The sequence below is a fragment of the Rhipicephalus sanguineus genome, chromosome 1 (genome assembly GCF_013339695.2).
Source record: "Rhipicephalus sanguineus isolate Rsan-2018 chromosome 1, BIME_Rsan_1.4, whole genome shotgun sequence".
Classification (NCBI taxonomy): domain Eukaryota; kingdom Metazoa; phylum Arthropoda; class Arachnida; order Ixodida; family Ixodidae; genus Rhipicephalus; species Rhipicephalus sanguineus.
In genome coordinates this window covers 280,213,852-280,233,552 of record NC_051176.1, presented here as the reverse complement: position 1 = coordinate 280,233,552, position 19,701 = coordinate 280,213,852, and positions in this window count along the sequence as shown.

The following is a 19,701-nucleotide window of genomic DNA, read 5'->3' as shown; positions in this document are numbered from 1 at the left end:
TAAGCGCTCCACCGGTTATCAGATTACTCGACGGCCGGCGACTGTTCTCGACTCTATCAGTGCGCAGCGTGTATCGCTCGTATTCTGACTTTTGATTTCTGGGCACAAGTTCGACCAAATAAAGAGCTTCGTATTTCCCAGTCTTGCTGCAGCATTCTTCACCGTCATAGCCACGCAACAAACTATCCATAATTGTGCGAATAACGATGCTGTTGCTCATAGGCGTGCGCAGGGGGGGGGGGGGGGGGGGGCAAGGGGGCGAGAAGGGGGGGTGGCGCAAATTCAGCCCTATACATTGTAGGGGGGGCGAGAAGAGGGGAGAAATGCCTTGGGCGAGAAGGGCGAGAAATGCCTTGACAATTGTCTTCCACGTAGACCCCCACGCGTGCCGGATAGATAGGTTCGCCTATTGCATTGGCATGCGCAGATAAGTTTTCGTGCCTTCTTTCTTTTCCGCCGTTGTGCGTCTCTTCCAGGGTTGTCACTGACTTTCGACTAATGTCGCCAAACGACGAGCAAAAAGTCGCCATTATTTTTTACAAATTTCGCCAAAAAAGTCGCCATTCTAGATATGTGCGGCAAACTAGTAATAAAAATTTCCACTCACGTATAGCCCCGTAGAAGACAGTACCATTCAAGACCATGAAATTATATTGACGTTTCTCAATGCCAGTCCAGTCGTATCGCCCGCTTCACCGTGGGAGTGCATGGTGCCGCTTCTCCGATTAGCCGCAAGATGTGCGTGGTGGCGCAAGGGTGAATGAATGAAACGCTCACGATATCCTTCCTCCTGTCCGCCCGTTTTGAAGGTAAAAGTGTGGTAAACCTTGGGCGAAAACCGTGAAAGCGTTGTTTGTAGACAGCTCTATGTACCCTTATATGAATTAGAGGATTAAAAGGTTTATTGATGGTAACACTACAGAATTTTACAGGAACCTTTCATTAGTGAGTCTTACACCTTTTCAGTGTGAACTATGATACCGGACCCACCGACCCTTTCTTATAGTCACTTATGTCTACACGCGTCAATCCGATGCGTTGTTAATGAAAGGTAGATAATGTAAAATGTTATGTAGCAATTGTTTCATTGCACACGCTCACCGATAACGGTGGAAAATGCATCAATAAATTGCACAAATAGCCGCGTATCCGCCTCTCTTCGCTATTCCGAAACAGTCTTTACGAGATGATTGGGGGTATACTGAAACAGTGAATAAGTCGCCAAGCTATTCAGACACTTGGAGCTTTGGCGGAACAGTGGTCGGAGAGACGCGGCCAACCCGTCGTCTAGGCCCTTCAGGAGCGAAACTTTAGAGAAGCTTAAATCACCTAGCCATAAACTTATAGTCAAACAATGCCGCCTCGAGGTATGCAAGGCAGTCCGCTAACTTGCATGTTGCTAGAATATCGCTAGGGGACGCTGCAGTACCTCCTGTATCTAGGTGAATTAAGGAGATACGAGTTACAGGAGGGACATGCCGAATGACGCGTAATGTGCACATTCTACTCGTGGGTCTAAAACCAAGAAAAATACAGAGAATGTTGCCACTCATTCGTTGGGAAGACATGAGCTTAGGATGTATAACTCAGCGGAGACCTAAATCGAAAATCGCCAAAAATTCGCCATGTCGCCATTCATAATTTTAGGTCGCCACGGGCCTCTCAAATTCGCCAATTTGGCGAAATGTAGCCACCAGTGGCAACCCTGGTCTCTTCAGTTGTTAGTCGTCGTTTGGGTGTCCTGACTTCTTTTTGTGTCCGTGTTTGTACGCCTGTCTTTTTAGAACGAACATACGTTCTCGAAATAAACTTACCAAACGTCCTCCACTGTGGATATAGTAAATGTTGTCAATAACTAACATACTACCTAGTTTTCTCGAACACACAAAACGAGATGCATTTCTGTACAAACAGCATGTCTAGCAATCTGTCTTGAAAAAGCTTACGACGCCACTGCGAAGGATGGTATTTTGCGAGCCCTGCCAAGCCAGGTATTCTTGGCAGGATGCTCAATGGATTTCTGATTTTTCAACCGACTTAACGTTTCAGGTCCGTATAAACTCATCACTTTCACCTGCATTCACTCAACAAAACGGTGTACCTCAGTGCACTGTTAAAAAAAAACACTGCTTGTACTCTGAATAAATTTGGTTAACCATGTCATAACATCATTACGTTGATGATCTCCAAATTGTGCGCCGATCGTCGAACGTGACAACGTGGTGAATTGCATTACCAAATGGCACTAAAGAAACTGACAAATGGGCAAATGCAAATGGTTACGTTTCCCGCTGTGAAGACCGTGGTTGTGGTATTTCTCTGAAGAGGAAATTACAACCAGATCCCATCCTCAAGCTTAATGAAATATAGTATTATCAGTACAAGAGGAATAGACGTTATTAGATGAGAGATAATAGACGCCTTTATTGGAAGGCAGCCTAGGAGAGGCGGCCTTAGTCCCGGATGCCTTGAATTCGGAGAGCAGATGCGTGAGCAGAGGCGGGCGAGATTATTCGGTGCAGAAAAAACTCGTATCTGCTCTGCAAGGTAAAGAAGGGATGGTTGCGGCAAGAAAACACCTCAGGGTGCCTTGATTGTGCCGTAGATGTGGTGTACCGCATTCCTCTGACCTGTGGCAAGTCTTTCATTGGTCAGACATGCCGTTGCATAAAGACCGGGACCGGGGACATGTGAGAACAGTTAGAAAAAAAAAGGGCCCACTCAGCACATTGTAATGCCTGCAGGTGTGAACGACGCTTTTCGGATATAGAAATTATGGGAGGAAACAAGAACCCTGTTGCCAGAGAAATTGTAGATAAAATGGTGACGGCTGCATCAGCGGACTTTCAGTATCTTTGTACAGGTAGGAATATGCTTGTCTGATGATGTATTTCCAAATGAAAAATCATTATCTCGTGCTCTTGTTTTTTCAATGTGGCTGCGGTTCTGCGCATGTCAAATATGTCATGTCGACCATATCCAGCTGATTGTGTTCGTGTACATTAATGTCCTCCCACGCTAATTTTGGTGTACAAAGCCAGGTTTTTATATCTACTCCGAAAACTCAACGTCAGAATGAGTACTCGCCCGACTATGTTACTAATATCTTTCTACAAATATGCTCATATTGGGTATCGAAATATATACATAACACTTTAGAGTACACATATACCAGGGCTGCGCGAATAACACGGACGTACACAGGAAGGGCGCAGACCAACTGTAATTTAGAAAGCCAAAGCAGCCCAATATGGATACACATCATCCCGACACGTGCCTAAAAAAAGATACAGTATCAAAAGACTACAGTACAGAACCCAAACAACAACCTTGACGATAGCGATATGCGGAATAACAATTATGGGCTTTATTTTTACAAACCATACGCATGTGTAGACACTGGAAGGTGGTTAAAAAACAAAAAAAAAATCCACGCATGTCCACGAAGTGAATGATGATGAGTGGGCGAAGCACTGGCGATCGTTCGGCAAGCGTGAATCTCCCGTGACATTGCCCACTCGCATGTAAATGAGTGACAAGAGAGAGAGAGAGAATTTATTTGAAGGCAGAGAGGTCGGCCTGAGCTAGTGCGCTCTAGCCTGTACTCTGCACAGGGGAAAAGAAGTAGAGATGGGGGTGATGATGGGGGAGAGGAAAGACGCGTGTGTACAGTTATATACAATGTGTTTTATTGGTCATAACTCTACGTCGTGTTCGGTTGTAGATTCCGTTTCGCCTGCATTACTGCTTTGTGGTCCGTGAAATGTAGAGCCATGGTTTTTTCGATCGGATCTAGCCAGAGAACATCATCTAGCCTAAAGTTGGCAAAGGAGGTCGCGCGGCGCCGCGCCTGAGAACGGTCTATTATGGGACCATGTGCGCGCTACGCGCGCTCTGTAGACGGTTTTGCGCATGTTGTCACCTGTTAATCGGTGCGCTTGTTTTCGAGCAGCTTTCGAGCGGCGCCGCGCCGAGTACGGTCTATTTTAAAACCATATGCGCGCTATGCTTGCTCTGTAGACGGTTTATGCACAGCTGTTTTGCACCTGCGCTTCGACTGTAGACTACGGCGGATGGACGGACACTGTGAGGTCTTAAGGTGCTTCTCCTCTAAAAAACGCGCGGTCAAACAGGACCACTGGGTGTGAGAACACAAAACCGTCTAAAAATTGCAGCTCTTTAGGAAGCAAAGTCAGAGAAGACATGATTGCGCATGTGTCAGTACTAGCAATGAAGAAGGCTTCCACTACTTCCCTTTCCACTTTGTCCTTATACTAGTACAAGATGGCTGTCTCCTTAAGGTTCGGCGTACACCTGCGTCGCCTACAGTGTATATCTATATAGGGGGCCACCCGTGTTGGAACGAACAGCTAGTTTATGCTCCCGCGCACTCTTATTGAAGCAGCGTCCCGTTTGTCCTATATGGAGCAACCACCACAGGACAGGGGTATATCATACACCCCACCTGTTATACACTTGACAGAGCGTAGGCTTGGGCATGTTGGTAATCCATTTCGCTACTTTAGCGCACTGTTAAACAAGACAGAGGACAGAAGAATGACACGAACACAGCGCTAACTTCCAGCATACGATTTATTTCAGTAGGCGTCACACCAATATATAGGCTGAAAAGCAGCGCACGCTGGCGCATTTGTAAGGAACAAAAAATGAAAACAGAAGGATGAGAGCTGGTTTTCCACAGTCCATTGTGATCTCGATTGCCGAGGGTTTACTCAAAACCGTGAAAAGCAGCCGTGGCAACGGGCTCTCGGGAGCGGTCAAAAGGAGCGAACGGAGCAAAAATGCGCCGTGATCGCGTACAAACATGACGTCTCTTAAGGCTGAAAAAGATATGGGACAAAGCGAACGTTAATGTGGTCATTTCACCCGCAAACAAACTTTCTGGTTTGTGCAAGAGCGGCTACCTTCATGCTAAGAAGTCAGGCTGCCAGAAAAGGCACATGGAAAGATGTGTAAAGTGTGAGCACAATGTTGTGCATAAGCTACCGTTGTCCTGTGGAAAAGCATGCGTAGGACAGGCGGGGAGGTGCGCTAACGACAGGCTGCGGGAGCACGCAACGTGAGACCGGGAGACGCAGACCACTTAGCTGTCCACTGCAGGAACTGTGGGTGCAAGCCCCGGTACACGGAATGCAGTGTAATAGCAAGACGCCCGGCGCAAACGACAAGGGGAGATCATCGAAGCATCGGAGATTGCAAGGTTGGGGGATGCGTGTGTTAGCACGCCATCAATTGAATTAACAAGGAAAGGAACTGACTTTCTACCCGATGGCGATGATATATCTGCAGACCTCATCACCTCGCGGACTGACATATGGTATCGAAAATCCATTGTCAACAATATGTAAACCAAATGTACCCGTGTTTGCAAATCCTTCTGTTTTCATTTTTTTTTTTTTTGCACCTTACAAATGCGCCTGCGTGCGCTGCTTTTCAGCCTATTGGTGTGACGCTTACTGAAATAAATCATATGTTAAAAGTTGGCGCTGTGTTCGTGTCATTCTTCTGTCCTCTGTCTTGTTGAGCAGCGGACTGAAATAGCAAACTCAGCGGAGGAATCAAGTGCTGTTTGCCACAGGGCATGCGCCTATACTTTTGTGCATCGTTGCGCCGAATTTTAAGGAGACAGCCATCTTGTACTAGTATAAGGACAAGATGGAAAGGGAAGTAGTAAAAACATTCTTCATTGCTAGTACTGTCCAATTATTATTATTATTATTATTATTATTATTATTATTATTATTATTTATTATTATTATTATTATTATTATTATTATTATTATTATTATTATTACAATACTGCAGGCCTCTCAGCCCAAGGAGTAGGTACATGAATATACAAAAACAATACGTAAGCATGTAAACAAATACGTAAGCATGCCTTCTCTGACTTAGCTCCTAAGGAGCTGCAATTTTTATATGGTTTTGTGTAACCCCACCCAGTGGTCCTGTTTTGACAGCGCGTACCCCACACGGTGGTCTAGTGGTTATGGCACTCGACTGCTGACCCCGAAGGTAGCGGGATCGAATCAGGGCCGCGGCGGCTGCATTTTCGATGGAGGCGAAAATGTTTGGGCCCATGGTACTTAGATTTAGGTGCACGTTAAAGAACCTCAGTTGGTCGAAATTCCCGGAGGCCCTCCACTACGGACGTCCCTCGTAATCATATCGTGGTTTTGGGACGTTAACCCAGATATTATTATATGTTTGACAGCGCGTTCTTCTTTTATTTTTTTACCAGCTTCCCCCCAGTGTCTGCCCATGCCATTGCCGAGTTAGGTATGGTTTTTAAAAAAAACAAAAAAAAACATCAATGTTGTTTCCCGCAATATCACTATCGTCAAGGTTGTTTGTTAGGCTTCTGTACTGTAGTCTTTTGATGCCGTACCTTTTTTTTTTTAGGGCACGTCTCAAGATTATGTGTATTCATACAGACCTGCTTTGGCTTTCTGAATTACAGCTGCAGTTTGCACTCGTCCTGTGTCTGCTTTTCCTCGTCCATGTTTTTTTCTCGCAGGCCTGCTATATTGTGTTCAAGAATGCACCAACTAGCCCAAACAAGAACATTTAGAGTACGTTTGAAGACGTTTGTCTATCCTAATGAATGACGCTGTGCAAATGTCGTGCCAATTCATAAGCCGGTTGAAAATCAGACGTGAGCAATTATATTTCTGTCGTATATTTTTTATAGAAAGTGAATCATGTGGGTTACGGTACTTTTAGTATCGTCATCAGAATTTGTATTATTGCAGTGCCACAGGAAGCCTTGATGCAGAGCTTTTAGAGAATGTATTTGTGAAGATAACGATGGCTTTCATAAGGCGTGGTGTTTCGGTGAAAATGTTTTTTTTTTTCGAATTTTAACCTCTTTATCACCTTTCTACGATCATTTCATGGGAAGGAGACGTTTGTGCGCAACGCCCTGCTGTTTATATAGCTTCGTGTACGTATTCATTGATTCCGGCCTCGTTTACCTACCGGGATAAAATACCGAAGGTAGCTCTTTCCTCTGCTTTGGTATATCCGTTACTATTAATTATTTCAAATATTCGTAAATTCATGTTCCGTAACTATTCATAATGCAACACTGTATGATAGTCGTTTTGAATTTTCATATTAACCTCGCTTTTCCTGTGCCATTCTATATTCATACGCTTACTGGGCCGCTTGTTTGCTTATCTCTTCCTTGATGCCCGGCTTACGGCCAGCAGTGTCTCTATAAAAAAAAGCGCCTTACGAGGCATACATCCGTTGAATAATATGCAGTGTTTAAATGAAATAATCGTGACTCGCATAGCAGTGCATCACGTAAGCGACCTTATTATAACGATTATGCAAAGATTATTGCGTTAATCCAATCTACCACATTTCAATCTCTTTATAAAGTTCCTCCGATAAAGCTGCGGTTTGCACGCGGTTCCAAGAAGTCCGAAAATAGCGATTTTGATGTCTCCAGCTTTTGTTTCACGCTTCAGTTATTTTGTAAGTGTTTTTCAACTTTCTTTTTATGTGGCTCTTTGTTTCGTTCATGATAAACGGAGCGTATCATTGTGCTGGTAGATACCCACTTAACTTTCTCCCGACTCAATACCATTTCATTTTTAGTTCTCATTCTACTGAAGATAGCGTTGACTGAAAGGAAGCATTGTAAGGCTCTGCTTAAAGCATACGTCGTCTGAGTATTCGACACAGAGAAATATCATGGAGATGGGATCCTAAAAAAGGCTCGTTCATGCGTCCAAGCCTCTGTACAGAGGCTTGGACGCATGAACGAGCCTTTTTTTTTACCTATAGGGCCTCACGTTTGCTTCCATTGTAAGACTAGCCTCATTGTGTACAACTGTTAGAAAACTTAAACCACGCCGCTGGAACGCCACTTGTGACGCCTCGTAGGAGGGTTGGTGGGTAGCTGAATGTGACTATAGTCTGCTTTTGGATTGTTCTTGCGCGTTCCCGTCGTGTCGTGGACACGACGGGAACTCGCTCCCAAAGCGGCAGCTAGTGCCGCTGAGCAAACGCAATTGAATGGAGCAGAGCAGGTAGGCACAGTATGCTGACCTTTAAGGAGACGTACAGACACACTGTTTGATGGTGTGTGTAACTCGGGAAGAAGAAGACGTTACGACGCAGCGGACATTTCTTGCGAGCACGCGGCCACCGATCGTCGAGGGGATGCACGTGGTCGCCACGCGCTCTTACGACGTCAAGATGCCTGCTCTATTGAAAAAGAAAAGAGGCAAAAAATTAGCTCAGCTTGCAATAAGTCACATAAGCCTGGGTCACAGAAGAGCTCTGGCTTGGCTAGGCTTTTACCCTCTCTTTCCCACCCTTTGCTACACTATACTATACATGGCTATGCTTGTTGTCTTCTATCTTTTTTGTTTTCATTTATTTATTTATTGATGATGATGATGATGATGATTTGGGGCTATTCCCTTTGTATCGGGCGGGCAAGATTAACTTGCCCTAGCCAGCGAACAAAAAAAGAAGAAAAAAAAAACAAAAAAAACAAAAAAACCACACATACATGTACCTACAACGCCCTCTAGAGGCATTGTCTTTCTCTCTCTGTCTGTTTCTTCCTCAGTCTTTTTTTCTCTCTCTCTTTCTGTAGTCGTTCTCTCGCCTTCTATCATTTTCTCTCTTTCTTTCCTTTCTTCCTATCAATTTCTGTTTCTTTTTCTTTCCATCACGTTCTCTCTCTCTATTTCTCTATTTACTCGTTCTCCCTCCTTCTAACCCTCACATCTCTCTCCTCACCCTCACTTCCCTTTGCCACCACCTTGCTACGCTACGCGCTGCTAGCGTGCCTGGACAGCTGAGTCGTTAGGGCGCTCGCCTTCGGATCGCGGGAACGTGGGTTCGAATCTCGTCTGACCATGGAATTTCTTTTCTCCAAGAATTTATCTCTTTCTCTTTATTTCTATCTCCTTCTTTCTCTCTCTCTCTCTCTGTACACGTTCTCTCGCCCATCGGAGTTATTGCATTCCACGCCGGAAAAATCGGCGCTCGTGTTCTGGCAGCGAAGCAGAAGAGGAAGCAGAGGACGACGACGAAGAAGAGGACGAAGAGAGCGCATGCCGGTTCATGGCGATGATCATTTCTGTCTACGACACACGGCCAACCTCGACCATAGGAGCTGTGCTGTAAAAAAAAGGAAAAGAAAAAAAATCACAGCATATCCACGGGGTGAATGATGATGAGTGGGGCGAAGCTACGGAGGGAATCATCTGTAAACCGTGAAACTCTTCCGTGAAATGCGCCCAGTACATAAATAAAGAGTGTGAAACATCGTGTATATATTAAACATCAAACTTTTATTGTATGTTGGTTTACGTGGTCCCTTCATTATCATTGTGATCGGTGAAATGCAAGGAAGAAGTCCGCTCCCGAGCGAAAGAGCGCCAAGAGCGACCGCATTCCCCGCTCGCCCTGTGCGAATTAAAGGCAAGGCTAGAGGGAAGACAGGACGCGCGTTCCACGACGCGAGGTCGGTAGCATGCCCAACGAAAGCCAACGGAACGCGATCGTGCAAGTGCTCCGGCTTCGCATCGCCTCATGGTTCCATTTAGCGTCCCAAAACCAAACATATTGCTCAAGGTGTGCCTTGCGTTTTTCGTAGAAATAATTTCTTTATCATGTACATTAGACGAAAAGTTGAAAGCTCACTAGAGTATCGCCCGCAAAGTATGTCTTTTAGTGTGATTTAACTCTCGTACGGCAGGGTCCTCGCGCCGTTGCCGGTCCACCTCGCCCGTTGACGATCGGAGAGGTGGCTACATACAACTACTACTACTACACTTTAAGAAAACATCTGGCGTTCTTTCGTTCTGCTTTTACAAAACATCTGGCGTCTTTCGTTGGTTTATTCATCAATCAACGGCGTTTTGAACAAAATTTTTATTGTTTAATCACGCACAGGAGAAATCTCACCAGGCACTACCTTTGAGGTAAACAATGGCTGCTAATGGGAATGAGAGACAGAAGAAGTCGGCTTTTAGCTAACACTTACACTTCTACTTCTACTAACGTTTCCTACTGGAACATGCCAATGGCTGCTAATGGGGAATGAGAGACAGAAGAATTCGGCTTTTAGTTAACGCGCACGCTGCGAATTTTTTTGTTCAACAACGCACAGGAGAAATCTCCCACCGGCACCACCTTGGAGGTCAAAGCGTAAGACTTGTTACGGACTACTACGATGACTACGAGGGACGAACGGGTGCCGCCTTAAGGAGCTTCGCCCCTTAAAGGACGCTACCTTTCCTTGGTCTTGTATTCACTGCACACCAACTATCCCAGCCGGTTATTAAAGACGATAGTCTTTCTTGGGATACTTAAACGGAGAAATTTTGGTACAAAGAGAATTTTATTTTTCCCATGACAGGTCACGGTGTTACAATCTCTTGTGGGGCTGTAACATGACAGGCCTACATATATATACACAGATACTTCATGTACAACCTACGTGTTGTGGGTACAACCAAAATCGGAGAACACTCTGCGCTACATCATCGCTGAGTAATTAAACAGAGCCGTGAATTAACACATTATACAATGTTTAAGGCTCCTGTCTAGGAACCAAATATACACGGGCCACGCACCTGGCCTGTTCATACGCGGGCTAACGAAGAAACCTGTGCGCGCCCCCGCAAAGGGCGCTCTCGCGTGCTTGCGCTGCGTGCAACACTACATATCGTGTACAAGTCTGAGTAGAGGCCGGGGGGGGGGGAATTTATACAATGCTTATTCGCGGAACCTGTCACGTTCCGGGGCCGGGGGGGGGGGGGGGGTCGCCTAGCTAGCGCGAGCTCACCCAAACAATGGAGGTAAGTTATCACAATTCGCGTAGCATCCTCTCAAAACAGTACCGCTAAAAAAGTAGCGGGGGAGGGGGGGTGGCACGATGGGTGGGCTAATAATAGGGGTAATGGGCATTGACAGGTTGCCGTCTTTAAGAAAAAAGAACCTTGTGTGCCAGCGGCGGAGGAACTTCTCTTCGCCGCTGGCCTCTAGTTGCTCTGAAAGGTGCTTCCACACCATCAGCCTTATACGAGAAACCGCGGGGTAGGCTGCTCTAACAGGTGTTTTCTTCCCCTCTGCCACGCACCGCCTTTTCCAAATAACAAATAAGGTGCACGCAATCACCAGTTTGGCGAAAGCGCCCCTGTTACGATCGAGCGACGGAGGGGGGCGGATCTTAAAATCTTTCGCCACCAGGCGCCAGACGGGCTTGGCTGCTAGGCACTCAAACATTGCGTGGTGGGCCGATTCGTCCGCCCGGCAATTGGGGCAGCGCGCAGACGGGACTACGCCGAACGGTGAAGTCGATCCCTGGTAGGTAGTACCTCCCAGTTCCTTTTTCCACATGAAGTCGCGTACTTCTTTTGGGAGGTCGTGGCCCCTGCTTCACTTGTTCTGCCGCCACCTCTTTATTTTCCTCTTTCATCAGGGGACAGCTGGTGCCGCGTTATCGCTTCCACGATACGGCTTGGTGGGTCCTTGTCACGTCGCATTCAGTTGCCTCGGTTCGAGCATGCGTTTTGTGTTGGCCGCCGTCTTGTAAAACAGGTGACGGGGACTCCGCCAGCGGCCCAGGTGCCTTTTCCGCGGTCTAGGAATTTGTATTGGTGCTGCACCAATATCGCAAAGAGGCCCTTGCCGAAGACGGTCGGTAGCCTGGTGCAAGCCCGTGCAGTCTTTAGTGCGAGTATTTTGCTCATGGTAATGATGTGGGGGAGGCCTAGGCCGCCCCTCGTTCTCGGGTAGTTGGAGAAGGTGGCGCTTCACAGGTGCCGGTTTGTCATCCCACAGAAGGCTCCCGATAAGCTTGTTAAGCTGGGTTACCGTCCTAGATGGGATTACGGCGATACGACTGGCGTAGTAAGCAAATGCACAGATACATGTTTTGCGGCTAGCGCTTTTTCCCGGAGGGTCAGGTCTAGGTGCTTGATGCGGGCAGATGCCAGGTGGGCCCTTTCCAGCGCACTTCTGCCATGTGGCCTCAGCCACCCCATCGCAACTGAAGTAGATCTCCAAGCACCCTTTACCGTGGTGACCGTCTGGATGGTTCCGACGGCCTCCTCCGGGAAGTCCCGAAAACCAGCGCCTTGCTTTTCTGTGCGTTTATTTCAGCTCCGGAAACCTCGGCATACGGTTGAAGGTCCTCCAAAATTCCTGGAAGCGGTCTCGTCCCTGACGAAGAGAGAGAGACGTCATCGGCGTAAGCGAGGACTTTTAGTTCATCGTCCCCCGTCAGGGGGAAGCCCCGAATGCCTTTGTTGCCGGCGAGCTGTGTCAGTAGAGGCTCAATGGAAAGGATAAAAAGAGTGGGTCCCAGTGGGCACCCTTGCCTTATGCCCCTTGTGTAGCGAAAGCTGGGAGTCGGGCGGCCGTTCACAACTACGTTGCAAAACAGACCGCTGTACAGGAGTTTCACCAGCTCGACAAAGCCCACTGGGAACCCAAACTCTCTAAGAACCTCGAACAGGTAATCATGTTTGACGCGGTCGAACGCCTTTGCTTGGTCTAGCGAGACGAAGGCGCCGGAGAGTCTCTTCGTTGACACATATTCAAAAACGTCTCTCGTAGCCGTTAGATTAGCAAACATCGAGCGGCCAGGCACCGCGCACGATTGTATCGGCGAAATCATGCCAGCAAGAGGAGCTTGATCCTGTTGTTGAGTATCGCAGCTACAATCTTGTAATCGACATTCAACAGGGTGATGGGCGCCACGACGACAGTTCGTTAGGTGGAGCGCCGTCCTTCAGGAGCAGCACAATGCGCCCTGCGCAAAGGAATCCGGTTTCATATGCTTCGCGAGTAGCGCGTTGACCACAGCCAACAGCGCGTCGCCCAAGACGTCCATAAAAGTGGCGTAAAAGCCTGCCGTGAGCCCATCCACCCCGGGAGCAGAATTCGGTGGCATCTTCTGAGTAGCGCCTCGGAGTTCGTCCATTGTTGCCTCGCCGTCTAAAGCAGAAAACTCTTCCTCACTGGGGCGCTGGAGGTACTGGCATAGGTCACGCATCTGCTGGGTGGCGAAACCCGCCTCCTCTGGTCGGACACCTGGAAACTGCGTTCGGAAATAGTTCCGAAAAGCAGACGATATTTCTTCTGAATCCGTGATCATCGACCCATCAGGGCGCTTGACTTCGGCAATTTGGACGCCTCCGTTCCCGCGCGCCTCATCGAGGTCGAGAGTGGAGGGACTGATCGATTGGTCGTGTGCTCCTAAGGACCTTCGGGTTTCAGCCGCAATAATCTGGCGTAACTTGCCTCGAGTGAGTCGAGATAGTTGCGTGTGCACGCGGTGAGTGTGTCGGCTCCTCTGATTATCCTCATCCGGCGGAGGAGTTCGTTCATTTGGGCCGAGATTCGGGTCTTTCTGGCTCTTCCTTCCTCCTGAAGTATCGCTTTCCAAGTCTCTTTAAGGGCGTCCCACACTGTGGGGTCATTGGGGGGGCATCCCGCAGTGACGCCCGTAGGCGGTCCCTGATCTGTTCGACGCTATGTTCGTCTTCTAGGAGGGAGGGGTCTAGTCGCCAGCCGTGGTTCCCGTTGTGCGGTCCGGGGGTGCCTCTCAATGTTGTCACCAACGGGCTGTGGTCAGATTCCCCGCCAAGGAACTGGAGGGGGTTAGTACTTCGCAGTCGACCACTGAGGGAGCAGGAAATCCGGGACGTAAGTCCGGTCGATGCGGCTCGCCGTGGTCCTCGAGGTTCTTGTCGGCACGAAAAGGTCTTCGTGCACGTACAGCCACGTGTCTGTAAGTTTTAAGTGCTTGAGGACCTTCACAAGCTCCTTGGCGTAGTACGTCGACCCTCCACGGCCTGGGCCCTGTTGCGATCGGCGAGCCACCCTTTGCCGCGGGGCGCCGGGACGGCATAAAGGCAGCCGCCTCGCTTTGCGGCGATAAGGAAGAGCGCGAAGACGCCCGGCTGATTCTCATGCGCCAGGAGGAGCATGGTTTCAATTTGCTCGAGACAGCACCATTGTCGCCGGTGCCGGAGCGGAAATGCGACACATGGCGCCTTTGTGCCCCAGGAAAGGCCGCGACGCCGAGTTTCCGCCGAAGACGGACCTCGGACCACCGCGCTGTGCGTCTCCGGCTGGTAGGTCGTCTACGCTCAAATGAGCGCCAGCTGCCCAGACGCATACCAGTGGATTTGCCGGGCCTGCAGCCGCCGTTCGGCCGCATGGGTGGTCGGCTCGAGCAGCGACATGAGGGACTCATCACAACCCGCGTGCTGGCGGCATGCTTCCCCCGACGCGACATCGTTGCGAGAACAATGCGCGTGTTTGGGTTGTGTGTGCGTGTGCTGGGGGCGGTGCCAGTAAAGTGACCTGCAGGATTCGCCGCCCGATTGGATGGAAACGTCTTCCCCTGTTTCCCCAGGTCTGGAATCTAGGGATCGCCAAGGGGTTAAAAGACGCGAGCGGATGCATGCGGAGGACAATTCCGGAACGAGCTGTCTAAATGTAAAAAATGTAAATAAACCTCTTATACGCTTCTTCTGCTCCTCAGTCCGGTTCCCTCCAACAGCAGCTCTTCTTGAGGACGAGGTTTGCGACCGCCTGCCTGGACGCGGGGAAACCAGCGCAATTGCGGAAGAGCCGCCTCTCTACGAACTTCCAACAGCCCCTTACATCTCGCTGGGAATCCACTACGCAGTTAAAGTCCCCGAGTAGCACGTGCGGTAGGGGCTCCAGGAGAATCTGGTGCAGGTCCTTAAAGAACCCGTTTGTGTTAGACCTCGTGACTGGCGCGTATATGTTTACAAAACGAGTCCTCTTGCCAGATATGTAAACATCCAGAAATAACATCCGGCCATCAGCGCCGAATGTACAATGCGCCCTCTGGCGGAAACGGCCCGAGATGAAGATGGCCCCCACCCCGCAGGCCCTGGCATTAGTTAAAGAAAAGAAGGCGTCCACGTGGAAGTCTCTGCGGAACCTAGCTACATCCAACGGGGTCCTGAAGTTCGTTTCTTGGACGAACAGGACGTCGATGTTCTGCGCTTGCGCGAACGCTAGGATTTCTCTTTGTTTGTAGCTGTCGCGGAAACCGCGGACATTCCACGTGGCGAACTTAAATGTTGACATTACCCGGTCTTCGGGTCAAGGAAAAAGGAGGAAAGGGGAGTGGGACGAGGCGATAGGCGAGCCTTGTGGCTTAGACGCGTGGGCGGTGTCGAGGCATCAGGTACGCCGACACGAGCGGGGCCCGTGGCTCAGAGAAGGGGGGGGGCGGGCGAGGTAGGCGTGCGACGGTGAGCATCTGCGCCGCGTTACTGCGGCGGCTGGCCCTCACGTGGGGTGGGGCTACCGTCCCCGACGGAGCCTTTGCGTGGTTTTTTTTGCCTGGGTGCGCCGCGCCGCTTCGCTATCGCTGCTCCCGTCTGCGACTTTAGAACGCCGTAGCGTGGTTTCTGTGCTCCCGGCGCGCTCCGCTTTCTTATTCCCTTGCCCATCTTTTTGCCGCTGGCGCGAGCGAGAGCGATGCCTCGGCTCGAGTCCTGGGGGCGGTGCGCTCGCGGTGGTAGTCGCGCACGCTGAACTGCTATCCCCTTGTGGCTGTCTGCTTGGGCCCGGGCTTCGTGGCGTACGAATGTAAGCGTGGTCGGTCTGGTAAACATAACGGCCGCAACTGACGATGGGCGTATCGTCTAAGTTGGCGGCTCTGCCAGTCGTAGAAGGCAGTGGCGGGAAGTTTACGGTGTCTAGCCGTGGGTCCTCGGTTGCGTCGTTGTCGGATGGCCCTCCGCTCTGGGGGACCTCTTGTTCCTCGCTCTCCGACCTGGGTTCTGTCATCGAGTCGCCCGTAGACTCGGATGAGCTGAGGTCCGTTCCGCTACGCACCGTTAAATCGCTTTCGGTGGATGCGCTGCCCGTGTCAACCACGCTCTGAGGTGATGTTGGCTGGGGAGCGGCGAAGCTGTCGCGGTGCTTGTGTTGTCCCGCTCATCGGCCCCTCCGTTTTCCCAGTAATCAGGCACATTCTTGGAAGTCGGTGGGGGGGTTCTCGGCCTTAGACTTGGAAGCCCGATGACGATGCCGGCGCGCTAGTCGGGGTGGTTCTGTTAGCCTGGTCGCTGTTGGGAGGTCTCCGTTAGCAGGCGGGAAGCCGCGTGCGGCCGCAACGTAAGAAAGCCTGCGGAAGCAGTCTTTCGTGCCGTGACGGCCGCCGCACCGTTTACAGTCAACCTCGCATCCTTCGGTTTCGTGGCCGAAGGTGCCACAGCGCTTACAATACGGAGATGAGCAGGCGGTGGCCATGTGGCCGTCCTCCCTGCATCGGGCACATACACGCCGCATGCCGCGATATTCAAACATAACGCGGTGCCCTTGGATTGTAGCAAAGTTGGGCACCGGCCTACTCATCTCCATTTTTACCACGCGGACACCGTTCAACTTGTTTTGCCTGCTCGCTACCGTGGCAAAGGTCACGCCCTTGACCTTGCCGTATTGGTGTAAAGCGTTCGTTAAAACCTCATCCGGCAGGTATGCTGGGAACCTAAAAACATTGACATAAGTCACGGGTGGGCCTACTGCCTCCACCGCCACCCTCTCGTGGTTCACCTTGAAACCCTCGGCCACCATTAATTTCGTGGCCTGGCTTGCTGTTCTCGTACAAACTAAGAACTTCGCGCCTCCCATATGCTGCAAGACTAAGACACTGTCGTCACCGGCCGTTGCCTCAATGGCATCAATCAGGTTATCTATAGACACGTCGCCTTCGGGTGCGTTAAATAAAAAACTGTTCTCCCTCACCGGGGATTCAAAACGTGTCGCCATGTTGGTGGGCGTTGCCACACGCTCGCTGGCGGTCGGGCCAACGAGGGGGGCGTGACTCGTGCAACTGGTCACGTGCAGCGCAGGCTGCACACTCGTAGACGGGGGCTCAGCGGGGGCTGGGACCTCCGGGCGGCTGGTGGCTGCAGGGGTCGCGATGGGAGGCTCCGGGGCTGCAGGCGGCGCCCAGGAACATCACGTCCTCCTGGCTGAGGTAGGGGGGGGGTCGCCGGGCTGGTGGGCCCGAGACCAGGTACCTCGGTGCCACGCGCGGAGCGGCAGCACAAAGGCAGGGAAACTCTTCTTTTTCTTTCTTGCTTGGATCCCGGGAGTCCGCGTCGGCGTGACGGGACCCCAGGAAGAACACGGGAACGAGCCCAAAAAACGGCTAACTCGACACTTTGATCTGTTTAGAAAAAATTTATTTACACTATGTACAGAGTATACATCCTGCGTGACATATCAGTGTTCAAGGGACACATTCACATTTTCACAATTGTACATCACAAAAACTAACACTTTCACATAGGGCGAACAGCAGAAGTCTGATCAACATAACAACAAACGAGCATAGCTCACAATTGACACAATAGGGAATAGGGGAGAAGGGTAAATGGGCGGGTGACCATTCTCTTCCATCGTGTTCATCACCGTGGTGGTAGATTCACTAGGACATGAGATATCAAGGTGGCGAACACAGATCAAAAGGTCGAGAAGACAAGCACATAAACTCCGAACCGACGGTGCGGCCTAGCACCATGTCGGCCGAAAAATAAGTTGAACTCGATCACGCTCAACGCCGACAAAAGGGCATGACCAATGGCGCAGAAACTCGCGCTCCCCCAAGAAGAAAAGCTCCTCAGAGAGGAACGCGAGGATCTCACGCCTCATGCGCCCCAATATCGGCCATAAAGCACGTCGACGGCAATTCCCAGCGACGGCTTCGCAGCGATTGCGCCAAAGGCTGAACAGGCCGGCAACTAGTAAAAGTGCCGCGAAGTGCCCTCGTGGGAACCCCCGCCGGACACGAACCCTCGGACACCTTGTCCACGAAAACCAGCATGGACCGCACGCCAAAAAAGTCGGGGCGACCACGCATTCGATCGTCGCATGCCGGTTGGTCTCAACCATGACGCAGTTCGGGCAAGTGGCGCTGCGTACCACCTGCCATCGTTGCAGCCGATCTCGAGTGGGGAGCAAGCCCCAGCCCCATCGCCAAACGAAGTCACGAAGGTGACCCGGCAACGCCGCTGCAGTCATGTGCTTCCACGGGCGACTCATTACCGCTTGCCGGTGTCGGGGTACTAAAGGCTGCACTAGGGCGGCCATTGTGTCCACTACTTTCGCTTCGGCTACATCGATCTCGGGACATGTAGTCTCTAGACGGCGGTGGAAGGCTAGGAGGGCACGATACACAGTCGGTAAATGAGAGGACTGCGGACCACAGTTGAAAGGACCAGCGGGCACTAGGACACGTAGGGATGGGCCCAGGTGGTAACGCGCGAGTGTCTGCGCAGGCGTACCATCATTATTTAAAACGCGCAATAAAGTGCGGAGGGACAGGATGGAAGCCGTAACGGCCACGTCGGGGAACGCGAAGCCTCCTCGGCTGCGCGGTTGCGCTAACGTGGGGCGCGATAATAATTCCGTACCACCAGACCAAAAGAACGAGGTGATTAAACGCTGAACTTTCTGTGAAACGCGGAGCGGGGGTTTGACGGTGTGACATAAGTACCAAAATTTGCCGAGGTAAACCGATTGCGACAAGTACCGGCGTTCTAAAAGGGGAAAATCGAAGTGCTTAGCAGCGTCCTATGTTTTCTGTTAGAGATTGTATAACAGATGCCCAGATATTTTCGTGTATACCGAAAGCATTATAAGTGACACCTAGTATCTCCATGGTGGGGGACCATTGCAAAGGCAACGTGATGTTAATACGTCCGGCAGGGTTTCCAATGAAGAAATATTGACTTTTTGACAAGTTTAAACGAGCACCGGATATCCCACCGAAATGGGAAAAGGCATTCAGGACGTGCTGCAGTGACTGTTCGTTGTGTATGTACAGAGTAATATCATCGGCATAGGCAGTTACTTAACTTCAGTGCGGCCAGGAAGGGGTAAGCCACGAATCTGTGGATCTCGTTCGATAGCCTTTAAAAAGGGCTCTAAGGCAAGGACGAATAAGACAGGGGAGAGAGGACAACCCTGACGGACTCCTCGTGTAACCTGGAATGGGCGGCTCTCGCGCGAATCTAGGAAAAGGGTACTCTCGGAGTTAGCGTACATAGCACGAATGAGGCGAATGAACTTGTCAGGAAAACCAAATGATTGTAAGACGTTGAATAAATAGGTATGTTCAACGAAGTCAAAAGCTTTTTCCTGATCTAAGGAAACCAGTAACCCCTGGGCGCATCGTCCAGTGGTGTACTGTATTATGTCACGCGTGAGCCAGGTATGACTATGAATGTCGCGGCCTGGAATGGAACAGACTTGATCGGGAGCTATTAGCGATGGAAGAGACGGACTGATGCGGCGTACCAGAATGTTAGCCAGGAGTTTGTAATCCGCATTGAGAAGGGTAATGGGGCGCCAATCTTCGGGTCGCATGGATTGGGAGTCTTTCTTGGGTATAAGTGTGATACGGCCGCTACGGAAAGAGTGCGGGAGGGAAAGATCGTGGAAACAGCGCCTGATGACACGTGACATAAATGGGCCAATAATGGGCCAAAACTCGATGTAGAACTCGACGGGGAGGCCATCGGGTCCAGGGGCCGAACCCTTTTTCATTGCATTTAAGGCATCTTTGATTTCAGAATCCGATGGTGGCGATAGGAGAGTGTCAGAATCCGCGTCGGAGTAACGGGGTAAATCTTGTAGGAGGGAGTG